The following is a 16,867-nucleotide window of genomic DNA, read 5'->3' on the forward strand; positions in this document are numbered from 1 at the left end:
CGATGTGAACTCCGATGGTCCAAAGCGGCAAAGCTGGGAGCAAGTGCGTCCGCGGGGCACGTGCATGCAGCTCCCGGCGGGGACAAGCCTTTACCCCTCGCCACAACCCACAACCACAAGTGACAAGTGCGTGCTAGCGCAGGCGCGTCACTGTGCGTTCGCAGCTCAACGTAGACACGCAGTGGCGAAGAGTGATGAGGGGGATGGAGTGGGGCCTGGGGAAATGATGGCACGATCTGCCCGCACCCAACTGGAATGAATGCCGGAGCCGTTTGGATCTCGACCCGGCGATCCGGCATGGCGTCCCCGGTGGCCCGCACCGCGCCCATCGGATCCGATCACGGCGGCCCATCCAGCCAGGTCGGGATCAACTTCGGCCACAAGGAGACCAGGACCACGCCGGGGCGCGCGACGCCTTTCCATTACGTCGCCGGCGAGCAGCTTGTTGCGTCGCGGCACACGCGAGATTCGAACGGCGGCGGAGGCGAGGGAGTGGACGAGTGGTGAGGGACCGGTCAGCACGGCATGTGCGTGGCCTTTCTCGTCGCTGTGCGTATGGATAGACGCCGCTTCGCGTCGCGTCGCGTCGCGTCGGAGGGGCCGGTGGCCGGCAGCCGGCCCGGCGGCACACGTAACCGCGCACATGGACGGGTTCTCTGCACCGATGACCGTCGTCAACATCCACCTCGGCTAGCCACCGAGCGGAGCTCTGCAGCACCCATTCTTCTCGTCATCCATGCCGCGCGCGCCCGCCCGCCGCCGTCATCTCGTTGCGCGAGCTGCTTGGTTCGACACCAGGCCAGCGGCGCCCTCTTCGGTCGTCCTCGACAAGCTCGCTGTTCACCGTTGCTGCCGAGGGCCGGAGCTGGGTCGGAGCCGAAGAAACACGTACGTCGAGAAGCAAAGACCCCGTACTTCCCTTGTGCTTACCAAATGCCAGAGGCTTGAAGCTTGCTGCCGGGGTGCCATCGCTGTCGTCGGCCATCGACACCCAGCAGATGAGTATGATGCCACGCGTCCACAGCCTCCGGCGCCATCAAGACCACCACAACGACAGTGCCGCTGCGAAGTTGCCAGAGGGTTACGGCGACAAGCGGCGCTGTTGCAGGCCACCGGAGGGTTGCGAAGATGACTACCAGACGATAGGCTGCCCGGAGACACGTACGAAGCTGCCGTGCGCCGCGCCTCGGTGCCACTCCCTCGTGCTATGGCGGCCGGAGGCGCACGTACCCGTGAGCATGCAGAGCTTCACCTGCACACGGCCAATGAACAGAAGCAAGGGAACGTGCCCCCACAAGGCCCATGCAAACGTCCTTGGCTCACGGAAGCAAGGACCAGTACGAGTACTTGAAGACATTCTTTTTTTTTTGAATTTACAGACATTCTCAGGTGGAGCATCGCCTAGGTGCCCACTTGGTCGCGAAGATGATTCTAAACTCACGGTCGACTCCACCGACTCGCCTAGCGCAAAAGTGATCCGACTTCTCCTTCCCCGTTTTTTTTTTCCCAACCACTAGCTGCTCCTCCTCTTCCTTTTTTTCTTCTCTTCACTTCTCCTCCCCGCCGCACGCCGCCTGGGCTCGGCCGTCCCCGCCGCACGCCGCCTGGGCCCGGCCGCCCCCGCCGCGGCCTCCCCAACCTCCGCGCTCCGCCCCTCCTGCCTCCCCCAGGCGGCACGACGGCCGGCTCTGCAGCGGCGCCGGATCCACGCCGGAGCGGTGCTCCCGGGCGGGGCCGCGGTGGCAGAGTGGGGGAGCGGCGCCGCGGGCCGGCGGTGCGGCGGCTCCGCGGTGGAGCGGCGTGCCCGGGCAGGGCCGCGGTGGCGGAGCGTGCGAGCGGCGCGCGGCGGGGGAAGCAACGGCGGATCCGCGGCGGCGGCAGCTGGGGAGCGGCGCGCGGCGAGCCGGCGACGCTGGATCTGCGGCGGCGGTAGCGGGGGAGCGGCGTGCGGCGGCCGGCGGCGGCGGATCCGCCGTCGCCATCACTAGTTTTTTTCTTTTTTCTGATACAAGTTTTTTACCTGAGTTTTTATTTTTTATTTTTTCCTTTTTATTTTTTTATTCAAAACATTTTTTATTCGAGTTATTTATTTTCTGAATGTAAAATTTGTTTCGTGAGATTTTATAATTTTTTTATGTAAAATTTTTTCTGTTGAAATTTTTTTAATTTGTTTGTACAATTTTTTTTCGATTTTTTTCTCTTGAAGGTTCCCTGTTTTCTAATTTTTTTTCAAAAAATTTTCTGCTCTCCAATTTTTTTCTTTGATTTTCCATCTTAAAATTTTTCTCTAAAATTTTTCTCGTCAAAATTTTCTGTCTTTTCTTTTCTCAAAATTTTTTTTCTTGAAATTAGAAAACGACAAAAAACTTACTAAAATAGGAAAAAACGAACGGTCGGAAAATCGACCGTACGGAACTCCTCCGTACGGTTGACCGTAAACTAGCGGTTCCCCCACTTGGTACCCTCACGGTTCTATCTTGATCAGTGGAACCGTCCATCTCGAGGATTATCTCTACCACAACCAAGCTGCCATGACATTGACTCAGCCCAGCTTCACGTGACCATGAATCTCCAGCGTACCCTTACTACGACTCCTCCGCCATTCGAGACCGATGAGGACGAACAACACGAGCGGGGGCGGGTGGCGCTGATGTCCCAGCTGTGCTACACTAGTTCATGGACACCAACAATGCCATGAATGACGTTGACGGCCCCCATATTCACCACCACCACTATCATCATGCATGGAGATTGGAGAATGCGAAGGCAAAGACTGAAGACAACAACCATGACAGCTTAATTGGAGGTACTCTAGCAAGCTAGACCTGCTGAGGTAATTAATCAGGAACTTTCCGAGATCCCGGGAACCAGATCACATCGCCCAAGATAGATCTGCCAAACGGCAGGCTATAGAGCACACATATACGGGAACATGTATTTGTATTTTATAAATAATGAATAAAGTTTGTGTTCTCTATCTTTTGTTTCTTTTGTGTACTTAGTACACTGGCACGCCCACATCTTCATTTTCATTGCAGAGATAATCTTATGTGATTTTTATCTCAAAACAATACTCTAAGGTACCTATTCCATCCTCGCCATTTGCATACAGATCGAATCTTGTAGTCTGCTAGCAAGACAACAATAGTCCTACCTCCTCTCCTCTGCTTGTTTTGTCAGTTCAGTAAATAATCTATCCGCCACCTCTTGTTCGTGAAAATGCTCTTCCAAGATGGATTAGTTCCAACCTGCCCACCAGGTGCTTGGTAGAATGTTCATGAGAGATAGAGAGATAGGAAGATATTTTCCATTAATATGCCTTACTCTTTCAACAATGGTAGAAATTGTATCACAATTTTCTTCCTGATCATATATTGAGGCTGCCTATGCAAGAATCAATTATACACAATGGCTTGATATTTTTTATTGTCAGATCTTTAGTCTAAATATTTTCCATTTTAAGCTCCAATTTGCACATGTGCTTGATTTCTAGAAAGTTCATCCCAGACCTATAAGAGAGCATTCAACTGGGAACATCAAGTCATTGTGCTGTGGAACCTTACCTAGGGCTAGACAAGAACAGAAGGAGAAGAGCTGGGGCCGGGGGGAGGGGGTAGGAATGCTTACCGAGGAGGAGGAGGTGGTGGTTGTGAAAGAACGGGAGAGCCTTGACTCGTATAGCGAGACTAGAACATAGGATATCATGGTGTCTCGGTCGGATCTTATCAAACATTTGTCACCCTGATGGATACAAAAAATAACAATTCAACCCAAAGAAATCAAATAGATGCAATAGATGATAATAGAAGATCTCTGAAGCGTCCCCTCATAAGAGAAGACTTAAATGTGATACAAAACATCAGTCCCAGGAGGCTGATGCCACATTTATTACATCAGATGGTTCAAAACCTTACAAACCTTGGCGGACACTCGATACAGATAATGATAATAACTAGCCAAGCTACGACATAACACTAGACTGCAAACCACATAGGGTCTACCACGGGCTCAGAGTACTGCGACAGCGGGGGCATCTCGACAGGGCCGGTTCCACAGGCAAGGTTGGGTGTAGAACGATAACCCTACTCGGCGTCGTCTGGTACGAAGTCTGGGTCTTCTTCTGTAAAAAGTAAGAGTGGGGTGAGTACAAACGTACTCAGCAAGTCCAACCACACCCACGGAGGGAGTTATAACAGAATAATATGCATAGGTAAATCAAGGATAAGGTTACGGTTTAATTTGCAGAAAAACTGTATTTTATGCAGGGGTTTATTTTAAAGAAAAACCTTTTAGAAATCAGTTTTTGAAGTAACACGGGGTTTCCAATTTTAAACTGCTACCGGACTCCCCGTCCGTCGTAGCACACGGCACAACTGCCGGACACAATTCCAAAACAACTCACACCAGCCCATCCCAAAGAAACACTAGTTATGTGACCACACCGTAACTCGCCCAATACCGTGGGCACGGACTATTCGAATAGATTCTTATCTCTGCAGAGGTGTGCAACTTTACCCACAAGTAGGATACCACAACTCGAACACCGTCGTGTCGGTGTAGATCCCAACATAGCCATTACCCACCATAGCTAAGCCTGACTAGCCATCACGGGATGCACCAAGGGGTCATTGACCGTTCACTTAGGTATAACCGGGCATAAGTCACTCGGGGCTTATCCCTTTTCCTTAGTCACACGTTGCTCTCAGCTCTCCTGATGGCTACCACACCAACTAGTGGGATTTATGCTACGCCGTTGCCCATTCAACGGTCGAGTGGTTTGCACGATAGTGGAGTTAGGTGAGATGACACACCAACTCGGTCCTTAGATGCGACAAGATGGATATCTCCCTTCTTTGCCCTGCCACACAGGCATAAGCACACCAATCGGCAAATCGCACAGAAATACCGTCCATCTCGCCCATACTCATCTTTCGAAAATCCACATTTTATCCCTTCCCACACGCACACATTTTCTTTATAAATCAAATAGTATTATGAGTAAAGTCCTAAGCATTCTAATATCGATTAACGTCCAAACAAAATCAGACATTAATCTAGGTGGTCAAGGAATGGTCATCACAAATCAAGGGGTGGATATCCAACCATGTTTTCATGCAAGTAAAACATATGCAATTTATAAAACAGGCCATTGGGTTGTGTTTATAAAAACTAGGACAGAAACATGCATCAAAGGATGGGATTGAACTTGCCGTCTTCAAAGCCTTCGGGGAAGTCCTGTCCTTCGGGCTCGGGGTCGCGGAACGGGTCCTCGTTCACCTGCTCACAGCACTGCTCGTCAACGGGTTCTCCTTCGTTCACTCCGTGGTCTACAGCGCACACAAACAAGCACACAATCAAAACAAAGATTTGTCGTCGAGCTCGAAACGGGAACACATGAAATGTAGAGCATAGATTGTTATTTTTGAATGGTTCCTGGATGGTATGGCCACAACTGAGCTAGGAGAGGCGGGGTAAAATTTTAGGTTAAACCGGGGTCGTTAGGCACATAAAATGATAGGTCAGGTGAGCGTTTAGGCCCTATACAGGGGTCCAGGGACCTAATTGTAATTAAGATTAAGTAGGCAGGGGCTTGGTTTATATTTTAGAAGTTTCTTGGGTTAATTAAAAAGGGTCAGGGTTTTATTTGTAATTAAGTTTATAAGGTGGGGGTTTGTTTTGGAAATATAACAAAGGGTAAGGGTTTAATTGAAAAAGGGCTTAAAAGGGCGGGGCTTCTTTACTGATTAAAGGAAAGTGGAGGGGGTTATGGGCAAAAACGCCCTTTCTTCCTCCTCCCTCCACGGGAAAGCAGGGGAGGAGGTCAGGGGGCGTCGGCGGAGCTCAACCGGCGGCCCTGGCCCTTGGGAACGGCCGGAGTAGAGGGGAAAGGGGAAGGGTGACACCGGGGTTTGATTTCCCCTCCCTAATTTCGGAGGAGGGGGCCCGCATAGGGGGTTCTGGCGGCCATGGCCATGGCGGCAGGCGGCGGCCGCAGGCAACGCCGGTGGGGGCAGCTCGGAGGGAGAGCTTATGGGGGAGGAGGGAGAGGGAGGAGCGAGGGCTCCTTTCCCCGGCTCACCTTGGGCGGATGCGGCTCGAGGAGGTGGCGCGGCTAGGGCCAGTGAAGGGGCGGCGGCGTGCGGGCGTGGAGGCGGCAGCGCTGGGAGGGCAAGGAGGCGGCGGGCGGTGGCTCGGGATATGAAGCTCGAGGGCGACGCGAGGGTCCCCTTTATAGGGCAAGTGAGGCGGTGGAACGGGGAGCAGGGCAGCGGCGGCGTCAACGGCGGCGCTGTAGAGAGGTCGCCGGCGCCGTGCGCGCACAGGGCGGCGGCGTGCGCTGCGAGGCGGGACGTGACGCGTCGAGGAGGCGGCGTCCGGCGCAGGCGGTGCTGTTCGGGGGTCAACGGCGGGCAGCGGCGGCGTGGGGCACGGGGGGGGCAGGGCGTGGCGTGGCCGGTGCGCGCGAGCGTGGCCAGACGGCCGTGGCGTGTGCGCGAAGCGAGCTGGGGCCGAGCGTGGGCGCGCGCACGAGGGGGAGCGGGGCAGGGCAGGCCGTGGTGCGCGTTGCGGCGGGCGCGGTCGGGGGCGAGCCTGGTGCGTGAGCGGCGAGCGGCGCGCGGGGGCGTGCTCGGGAGCGGCCAGCATAGAGAGGGGGGCCGGGCCGGTGCTCTGCCGCGTTCGGGAAGGAGGGAGGAGAAGGGAGGAAGGAGAGGAGAGAAGAAAAGAAAGAAAAGGAGGAAAAGAAAAGAAAAGAGAAAGAAAATGGGAAAAAGAAAAAGAAAAAGAAAAGGAGGGAAAAGAGAAGGAAAAAGAAGGGGGAGGGAGGGATCCGCACCGGGATCACGGCGCTGATCGCGGAGCCGGTCGGCCACGCTTGGCGTCCGGGCGCGCGAGAGCGCGACGCGCAGGTCGAGGGGAAACAGGGTGTCGGATACGGGTGTCGGGTCTTTGGGGAATCGGGAGATCCGGCGAAACAGGGAGGATTCCGGAAAACTAGGGTTAGGGTTTCAAGGAGGGATCTCGAGCTCAACGACGAAGCAAAATTTTAGCGCACGATTTATTTTAGGTGATTTTCGGGATGTTACAATCTCCTAAGATGTTTATCATATCTACCTGTATTGAATCTCATGTACTTAATAGGTTACTTAGTTAATAGGTTCTTGCATATCTCAAATTAACATTGATCAAAACACTTATAGGATAAATCAATTTTCAATGGACCAAAGGTACAAGACAAATTACTTCATCAGAAAGATTCACTACAACAAGCAGAAAATAAGAACAAAAAGATTTTTGTTCGTTTTAAGTAAAATTACCTCATCTGCAACCATCTGATTATAGAAATTAACATGTTCTTTGCCATCCAAAGAAGGATCTGGATTAGCATAGAGTACTTCATTCATTAGTTTAGTGCAAACTTCTTGAACGTTTGAAAATTTGGCACCAACGTAGTCCATAGAATACTACAAAAACTCCGGACCATCAAAACCGTGCACAAGGATACCTCGCTACTGCACAAGAACCAAACAAGAAGATGGTTATCCATGAAATCTACTGATTCACATTAAAAGAACCAAATCCATGAGATGGTTATCCATGCACCAAACCGTAAGATATAAAGCAATGTTACATATGCCACTATAAGACAATATCAGTACATATTACATCACAAGTAAATTAACATAAAATAGATCAACAGACATCAAAGCAATTCTATCACATTACATGAATATCAACAAAAAAAAAGAAACATGTGAATCAAATTGTGATTATACCTGATAGGGAGCCACCATCGTTGCTAAACCTCAACCAAGGAACATAAATAGTTGTACCTTCCTGCATAATTAACAGAGAGTTAGAATACGAGGAACAAATCTACCCTACCTGAGGAACAAATCTACCCTGTAGAGAAGAACAGAAGGGGAGCGGTGGAGAAGGGGAGCGGTGGAGGAGCCGGAGGTGTGGAGCAAAATGGGAGCAGCGTAGGAGCGGATAAAATGCTTACCGAGGAGGAGGAGGCGGCAGTTGGAGAGGAATATTATTTATAATTTTGTAATTTTTAAATAGTAATGTTGTGCATTAAAAATTTAGACATTTTTAAAGAGTATCCTATTTTGGTGAATTTTACTTTTAATATTTCAAATTTTTCATATGTGTTTCTATGAATAATGGGTTCGTCTCCATTTGTTATTATTTAAAAAATCAAAAAATTTGAAGGTGGTTTGTAGTTATTTTAGCTAAGAAAAGAACAAAGAAAGTCCACAAGTTACTATTTATGTGAGACAACCAAGGGAATTAACAGAAATGTCAAATCGGGAATGGAAGTTTAACTCAGTGTTAAATAGGGAAGTTAAAAAATGTTAGTGTTAAATAAAGAAGCGTCAACTTTAACAATGTCAAATAAAAAATTTCTCATTCTTTAAGGGTAATCTGTACCCAACCACAGATCACTTGATGGTCTTGGGATTGTCTAGGCCACAAGAGCGAAGGAGCTGCTGGTTGCCCGGCTGTCATGCCAGCTGCCTTCGCGAATCCTCGATGCAAGGTGAGAAGATGCAAATAAGAAATTGGAAAACTGCATCATATTTTATTTGCACGTCTGTGGCTGCGGAGGCTCTCATACAGTCTGACTTGTGGCCAGCGGCGGAACCAGAAATTTTGAATAAGGGGGGCCGAGCAGATACTTTATACTATACGTGAGAAACATATCAAGATATATATACGTGTTACTAATATTTTAGATAGAGAAAATGCTTTACATATGTTCTGTTTGCACTTTACAACTTCGCAGACGTATTGCGAATTTGTATTCTCTTTCTTTCATAAAATAATATCAAATGTCTTCGTTTTTTTAGTTTGACCATGTTTTCTGAAAAAAAATTATAACATACTCCCTCCGTCCCACAAAGAGTGTAGTTTTAGGAAATTTCAGACACATTACTTATCTAAACAAATGACTTTGTTACCCCTAATTATTTCTACCAATTATGATTGAAAACCACATTATTTATTTGGTTTTCTAGAAATGTAGGGTATTCTAGAGTTTGAAATTTGTAGGGCATTCTAGAGTTTGAAATTTTTACTCAAATGTAAGGCATTATGAGTTGAGAGTGGACCCAATCATCTTAATTGTGCATTATTTTCGGATCTTTTCTAATAAAAAGACATGCATGCAGCCATGCAGGGGAGGTGCACGTGGGGGAGGTGCATGAGAAATGTCATGCTACTTTAATTATTAGCACATATTTAGTTAACCAAATAGAGTCCCAATACTTAATAATTAGGGTAATTAGGGGTAGGAGAGTCTTTTATATAGCCATAATTTATTCTAAAAACTCCAGAATGCCTTATATTTGGTGACGGAGGGAGTAATATTGGAGTCTTCGGGTTGGATTTGACTAGTATTTAGCTAGCTGCCTAGGTAGATGTGTATACGTGCACCGTTCAATATGTGTTGTTGGGTATGTTAAGGACGATAGCCGAGGAACTTAAGTACAAAGCATCGTTGCATTGATTGACCTTTGTGTTGGACTTTAGAATATAGGTGGGGGTTAAAAATTTTCACTGATTTTAGGGGGGGCCGTGGCCCCTCCTCGCCCCCCCCCCCCCCCCCCCCCCGGTTCCGCCGTTGCTTGTGGCCGAGTTTGTATCCTGTGGGCCATTCTACATGAACGACATTGGGTAAATGGCATATATCGAGGACACAGCTGTTGGTCCTGAGTGCAGGCCAGTCCCGGAGCAAGAAATGAGGTGTCCCGCTACGCGACCCCCTCCCCTGTGGAGGGTGGCACACAGTGTTGGCGGCCTTCGCCACTGCAGGAACGTGAGGAGATGACAGGGAGCCGGCGACCTCTCCCTCCGTCGTACACCATGCAAGGAATGGATATGGATGTAGGCGGAGGGTGGCTGTGGCGGACTGGAGGTGGAGTACCGCTAGATTTCTTGCAGGTTCTCGCGATTTCTTGTGGGCTAATGCTCCTGTCCACTGGGTTTAACAGGGATGAACAAAACAAGCTCGCAAAAACTTTGCCGTTGGGCCGCATTGGCCACAAAAAAACTGTTTTTGCGGGGCAACTAACTGGATTCATCTAAAGCTAGTCTTAGTGGAGTTTCATTGAGAGTTTTATAATATTAAATATTATCAATTTTGCTGACATGACAAGAAAAGAGAATGATGAAATTTAATGGGATGTGAGGGGAGTTTCATCACCATAAAACTTATCTGGCACAGTTACCAGTTATCAGTCTAGATAACTGTGCACATAAAATTTTCACTAAGACCGGCCTAAGAACCCACACCGCCTGCAAGTTGATGTAGTGTCATGTATTATACATGCAAATTTGCGATCTGAATTTTGGAGAACAAAACATATATACTCCTCACCTCCATGCTTTCCCTCGCGATGTAATGGTGGAATATTCTGTGCATTATTGAACACGATGTCGAAATTAACTTTAGACTTGGTGGAATGTTCCACACTGCATGCACGCATACTCGCCATTTGCTCATTTTATTGAATGGACGAGATAGAACGCAAATCAAATTTGTTCGTAATTTGCTCATTTTTAATTCCTAAGCATGAATTAATAGCTGGTTAATGGATTTTGCAATTGGTAGGGGGCATGACCCCCCTTTGGTCTCCATGTAGCTCTGCCTCCGCCAGTGACATTTGAACAAATCACCGATTGCAATAGTGTTGAGAGAGTTTTAAAATATAGCGGATACATGCTGGAAGAACTGAGCGTGAGCACACTGGAACAACAAGAGGTGAACATAGGTCGCACGTCGCGCAATCTTGGGTATTTTGGACTCGTTCCTGGACCTGGTGAACCAGCAAGAAGAAGATGACTCCTGGTGGCGCACTACGGCTATTCATACGCTTGGAGGGGAGTGTTGCGTCGAAGAAAAAAAGAGCTGCTAGCACAGCGAGTGTTGTACTACGTCCGTGGAGTAGGATGGCAGCATCCATTTAGCCATTAATGGAGCAGGCACTAGCCACTATATGAGATGAACGTAATGACAGGATGAACAAGGGCACAGCAACTAGGACGTCCTGGAGAGGAGAGGAGTGGACTGGCCCGAAAATTGGGTACAGTAATTGAGTACGTACCTGGTGAACTGGTGACGAAACGGAAGGACGCCCCAAATCATACTCCGGTGAATAAGCCGGCACGTAACGTATCGTATCCAATTATTCATGGATCAGCCATATGACAAATTTTCTTTGATGACGATAATGTAATCTCCCGCGCGGCCTGTGATGACGGTGGCGGCGGGCCCCTTTCCCCTTCTTCAACGGATCCGGGCGGGCGTGGCTGCGCCGAGCCGCTTGAAGATGCCCGCCGGCGGGGGCGCCGGCCCGCAACGGCGAGGCCCAGCGGCTGCGGATCCGGCATGGCACCTGCCGGATCTGGTGCCCGCGCGGCCGCGGAGTGCGCGTGGGCCGGCGGGGGCTCTCGGCCGGTGGAGACAGCGGCGACGCATATGCGGCGGCGGCAACGCTGTGGCGGGTGGGGGGTGCTGGGGCTTCATTCTGCGCATCCAAGAGCTTCCTACTCTTCAGCGACTCCACGATTTCGGCGGCGGTGTCGTGGTGGCGCAGCCATGGGTGTCTGTGCAGAGCGTGTCCACTGCGCCATGGTGTCGCGACGGGGATGCTCTGCCTGGCGTTTCTGGTGGCACTAAGGTGGTGCAGCCGGTGATCCTCGACTTCATGGAGGCTGTGACGGGGTGGTTGGAGCTGCGCAGGTTTAATGCATGCGCAATGGTGTGGAGGTCGCGCGTCAGTGGGGGCTGCACGCGGCTGCGGCGATAGGGCCGGGCATTCGGGTTACCCGAAATTTTCGGGTCGGGTAGTTCGGGTTTTAGGAATTTCGGGTTTCCAAAAATAATACCCGAAATCAGTTGGGAAAAAGAAGAACCCGAAAATTCGGGTACCCGAAAATTCGGGTTCGGGTTCGGGTTTTACCCGAATTACCCGAAATTCTGGAACTCCACATATGCAGTATAAAATCAAATCAAATACACCCAACCATACATCCAGTTCACACGTCCAAACTGACAGTTCAAACGAAATTAACTAACACTTCACACGTCCAAACCGTGACAGTTCACACTTCACATATCACAATTAATAAACATAGTTTTGAAGCACACAAATCAAATTATAGATGAAAAAACAAATTATTTCGGGTTGTTCGGGTATTTCGGGTACCGTGGCCCAATACCCGAACTACCCGTATTAATTTCGGGTACCGTGGGTTGGAACCCGGATTAGGGTTCGGGTTTTTCGGGTTCGGACTTTTCGGGTTCGGGCTCGGGTTTTTCGGGTTCGGGTATCGGGTATCGGGTTTTCTGCCCAGCCATATGCGGCGACATGCGTCCTGGGAGGTGAGGTTGGTGTGGTTGGCGGTGACCTCGTGTCGGCAGTGGGCAAGAGGGTGCGGGGAGAAATCCTGCTTGGCGATGCTGGGCGACATCCTGGATGCCGTTTATCCTGCTGAGGACATTGTTAATGCATCCTTCCTGTTTCGATGGTGGAGTCTCCGGGCGAAAACCCTGCCCATCTTGGGTTGGGTGGGCGGCGACGGTGCGCTTTAGCGTCGTTTTCTTCCTGAAGGCGCTGCCCTTGGAGCTCCCCATCTCCGTTGTGCGCTAGAGTCTTCACTGATTGGTTTGGCGGCGTTTGGCCACGCATAGCGTCGGCCGTGTCGGTGCTAGACCCAACCGTGTTGGCGGCAAGATGCAGAGGGCCTATGGGTGCTGGAGGGCTTGAGCTGGCGCGCAAGGTGCAGTGGTGATCTCGGTGACGGCTGGGCGGAGGTGATGCTCTCATAGCACTTTCAGATATCTGAGTTATTGGCAGAGAAGTGTGAAGCGGTGGGAGAGGCGGGCCCCCACACAAAGTGGCCATGATCAGTGTTTTTCTTTGGTGCTGCGACGGAAGTGTTCTGTTGAAGCACCGTTGGAGCAGAGGGATAGACGATCGTGTGGATGCGGCTTGAGATTGCTAGTCCCATGGTGGAGGAGTTCAGGTAGCCGTTCGGGCTTGCAGCGGGCTGCGTTTTTGCCATGGCACAGCGTTGGCGACGGCGGCGCTTTCTTCGACGGCTTGCTTTCAGCTCCTCTCACAGGTGGTGGCGGTAGTGTAGCGCTGTGTTGTGTGCGTTTGTTTGTGTGGTATCGTGTACGCTTCGGCGCGTTATGTACGAATGTTTCATCTTCTTATATGACAGAGTAGTGCTCCTGCTATTTTTTCAAAGAAAAAAAGATAATGTAATCTCCCTGCATTGCCGCAGGGCCCACCTGATATCTCCGGTGCACGACAGAAATATGTGCTGATGTCCAAGCACAGTACTATGCACATACTGTTTTGATTCCAGGAGCTAAACTTTAGATCATGTCACGTCAAAAAAATAGCATTTAGAAGTATTAAATGAAGTCTAATTATAAAACTAATTGCAGAATCCTGGGACTAAACTGTGTGACAAATCTAATAAGGTATATTAATCTATAATTAGTGAATAGTTAATGTAGCATTAATGTAGAAAATCATAGATTAATTAGGGAGGGAGTAAAGTAGACGAGTGATGAGGGACCAGTCGTCACGGCTTGCGCATGGCCTTTCTCATTGCTGTGTGTATGGATGGACGCCGCGTCGCGTCGGCGTCGCGTTGGAGGGTGGCCGGCAGCCAGCCCGGCGGCACACGTAACCGCTCACATGGATGGGTTCGCTGCACCGGTGACCGGCCGTCTCCGCTGTGCCCATGACGGGAACGCACAAGGTGGCGGCCGGCACATGGTGGTTCTGCCTCGTCCCGGCGCCGGCAGCGACATGTTCAGGCGCAGCGCGTATGGAACGGCATTACGGCAAGCCCGAGCTCAGAGCTGGCGCCAAAATGTGCGTGGCTAGTGAATGACGGCGAGACGAGGCGGAGGGTGTCGTCGTCAATGAGGCGGTGGACTGGGTCAGCGCGCCGGCCCGGTGGGCCTGCCGCTCACGTGAACCGCGGGCCCGGATTTAAGGGTCGGCGCCCCAAGCTTCGGATGCAAGGGAGGAGTAATCAATGCGCCCAATCAAAGTCCCATGCAGACATGCCCAGGCGGCCGTAGGCCCCCCTACCCCCATCCAGATACGGATACGTGTCCCCTCCTCTTCGCACCCATGTAAAGTGCAACGTGCACTCACCGTGCGCCGCCTGGCGATGCCGGTGCATGCATCGGCCCCCTTGGTGTACCGCGGATGATGCGTCCCACCAGCAGCTCTCGCGTCGCGTGCGTCCTTTGCTAAAGCTGGGAGGGAGCAGCTGGACGTTTGCAGATGGCAGTCGGCCGTAGCTTTGCAACCCAATCTGCTCTACCTCTCCCTGGTTTTCTTTCTTTAATGATGCGGACAAATGACATGAGAATTGGGCCCTTATGGTCATCATGGGGCTTTTACTTCCGTTCCTTTTCCTCCACTGGGCGCTGGGACAAGAACAAGCTTCATGTGCGAGGCTGGTGAGTGCCGGCAAAGAGAAGCTCGTGGATGCTTCTGCTGCCTGTGAGATTAGATCTGAAAGTTGGGGCGGATCGAGCCACTCGGACAGGTTCCATCAGAGCACATCCACGGCAATCTTGATGGGCTCCACGAGTGTCATGGTCCTGTGCTGCTGGTGATCAAGGAGTCAGGACCCGCACGATTTCCGGTAACCATGTTCCCCGTTTGTCGGGTACCACGATTATGGACACCCTAATCAGGATACTAAGATCACCCCGAAAAAAGCAAACACATGTTAGGCGACTGGGCCCACGAAGGTCCACGGCCTCCTTCCAATCCGGAAGAAAGCAAATGACTCAAAGAACCCCAGCATGCGGCCCATTCGCACCCCCCTCGGACCCGCGGGGCGATCTCCGCCTCGCTCGAGGGCTCCCACCGAGACCCTTGACTGCGCCCCGCGTCTCCGCCTCGCTCGAGGGTAGCGAATCTACCCTCGAGCGGGCGAAACATCTCCGCCTCGCTCGAGGGTAGCGAACCTACCCTCGAGCAGACAACTCATCACCGCCTCGCTCAAGGCCACCCCTCGGCGTAAGGGACAAACGGCCTTGCCACTCACCCGCCCGTCGTACGAAGGCATTAAGTGCCAACCACTCCTCCACAGCGCCCAGGACAGACGGCGTCAGGCCGTCATCCCCCACAGTGGCTGTGACCGGAGTCCCGTCCGCCAACTCCGGTCACTGCTCCGCCATCCCGGACGCTGTGGCAACACTGTGGAACCTGCGACGCGGGACGAGACGCGCTCGGCACTGTTCCCATCACTATTCTGCCAACTCCGGTTGTCCGGACTCCACCTCACCCGCGCGTATGGCCCCGGGCCCGCCTCCTGCTCGAGAGGGGGACCGGTGTTGCCACGAGCCCCTCGAAGAGGGACGCCCAGCGCTAGCGGCCGGAGGCCCGGACCTCCCCCCCCCTCGAGGGTTCCGGGACCAACACGCGACCTTCTGACCTCCTTAGTGCGCACGCCGGCACTTTGTCCAGGAGGGTCCGGGGTCGCCACGTGCCCCGTTATTACTGGAGCGCGCAAGACCCTGACCTGCAGGGCCCACGGAACGCCACTGCGCCACATCTGGAGGACTGTACACCCTACAGCGACGACCACGCCGCCTGCTGGGATTGGCAGGACGCCGGCGCGATCTCCGCGAGGTCAAGGACGATGCCTAGGACGACCGCCACGCCCGACGCCATACCCCACAGTGTACTTCCCACAGTACTTGACTGTTGTATCCCCACAGCTCGGGGAGGAACGACGATTCCGCGATCCCCTATACATGTACCCGTCCCTCCTTGTGTCTATAAAAGGAGGAGGCGGGCTTCCCCTAAGGGGGTCGGTTGGCTCTCTAGGCATTACACCGCTCACAGAGCACATACTTGCTTCTAGCCCCAACAACGCTACTCGACACGCTCAACTCCTCTTCTAGCAGAGACTTGGGAGCCTCCCTCCCTCTCTCACCTCGCTTGTACCCCCTACTACAAGCACTCCGGGTGCAAGATAATATAGTGCACTTGCACACCCTCTTGCTGGACGTACGGCCCCGTGGCCGGAACCAGGATAAACCCGTGCGTTACTGTGTTGCCTCTTGCATCAACATATGGGACGAGGAAACACGCAACATTTACTAGTTGGGATCCGGACCCCCGGGTCAGGACACCGATAGTTGGCGCGCCAGGTAGGGGCCCGCTGCGTGACATTTTCTCTTTTGCTCCCATTTGATCTCCAGGGATGGCAAGCAGATCCAACCCGTACCCCATGGGCGTGTCGGATCCGCTCCCAGCAGGATATGTGATCTAGTTCGGGAGTCTCGAGTTCAGAGCAACCGGCAACGGTTACCTCATGGAGCTCCTCCCGCCCAGACGCAACCCCGCCACTCCGACTTCACCAGCCCGGCGCAACAGGCGCTCGGGCCAGCATTCGCGACAAGCGCGAGCAGAGCGGCGCCGGGCGGCACGGCTCACCTCCCCGTGGATTGAGGTTGCCATGTCACGGCTCAGCGTCGCGACCGACGGGGCCGTCGCTTCGTCATCACGAGCCTCGGCGTTTTCTGCGCCGGCATCATCATCATCTGCTGCAGCACCAGCGCCTCCCAGGGGGGCTCGACCTCGCCGTCGCCCTTTCCCTTCGGGATGCGCAATGCTGCCACCTACGCTTCTTCAATCAGCACTAACTTCATCGAGTATGAGGATCTGCCGGGTCATCATGTTCTGTCGATCCGCAACCTCATCGCGCCGTCTCCTGACGAATTCTACCCCGAGACGGCGAGCTCGATCGCCGACGACGTCAACTTCTTCATGGACAACTTCACGGCCGAGGAGGCCGAGGACTACTCCGG

The 16,867-nt window shown here is 52.2% G+C and overlaps 1 long non-coding RNA gene across 1 annotated transcript; it reads right to left on the reverse strand.

Moving 5' to 3' along the window:
* Positions 1-7,321: 7,321 nt before the first annotated feature.
* Positions 7,322-11,349, reverse strand: LOC120712788. The gene is made up of 3 exons (XR_005691014.1): positions 11,112-11,349; positions 7,776-7,836; positions 7,322-7,511 (listed from the first exon to the last, which is right to left on the reverse strand). It is a non-coding gene; the product is annotated as an uncharacterized LOC120712788 (long non-coding RNA).
* Between the last annotated feature and the right edge of the window lie 5,518 nt (positions 11,350-16,867).

The sequence above is a fragment of the Panicum virgatum genome, chromosome 6K (assembly GCF_016808335.1).
Source record: "Panicum virgatum strain AP13 chromosome 6K, P.virgatum_v5, whole genome shotgun sequence".
In the NCBI taxonomy this organism is placed as follows: domain Eukaryota; kingdom Viridiplantae; phylum Streptophyta; class Magnoliopsida; order Poales; family Poaceae; genus Panicum; species Panicum virgatum.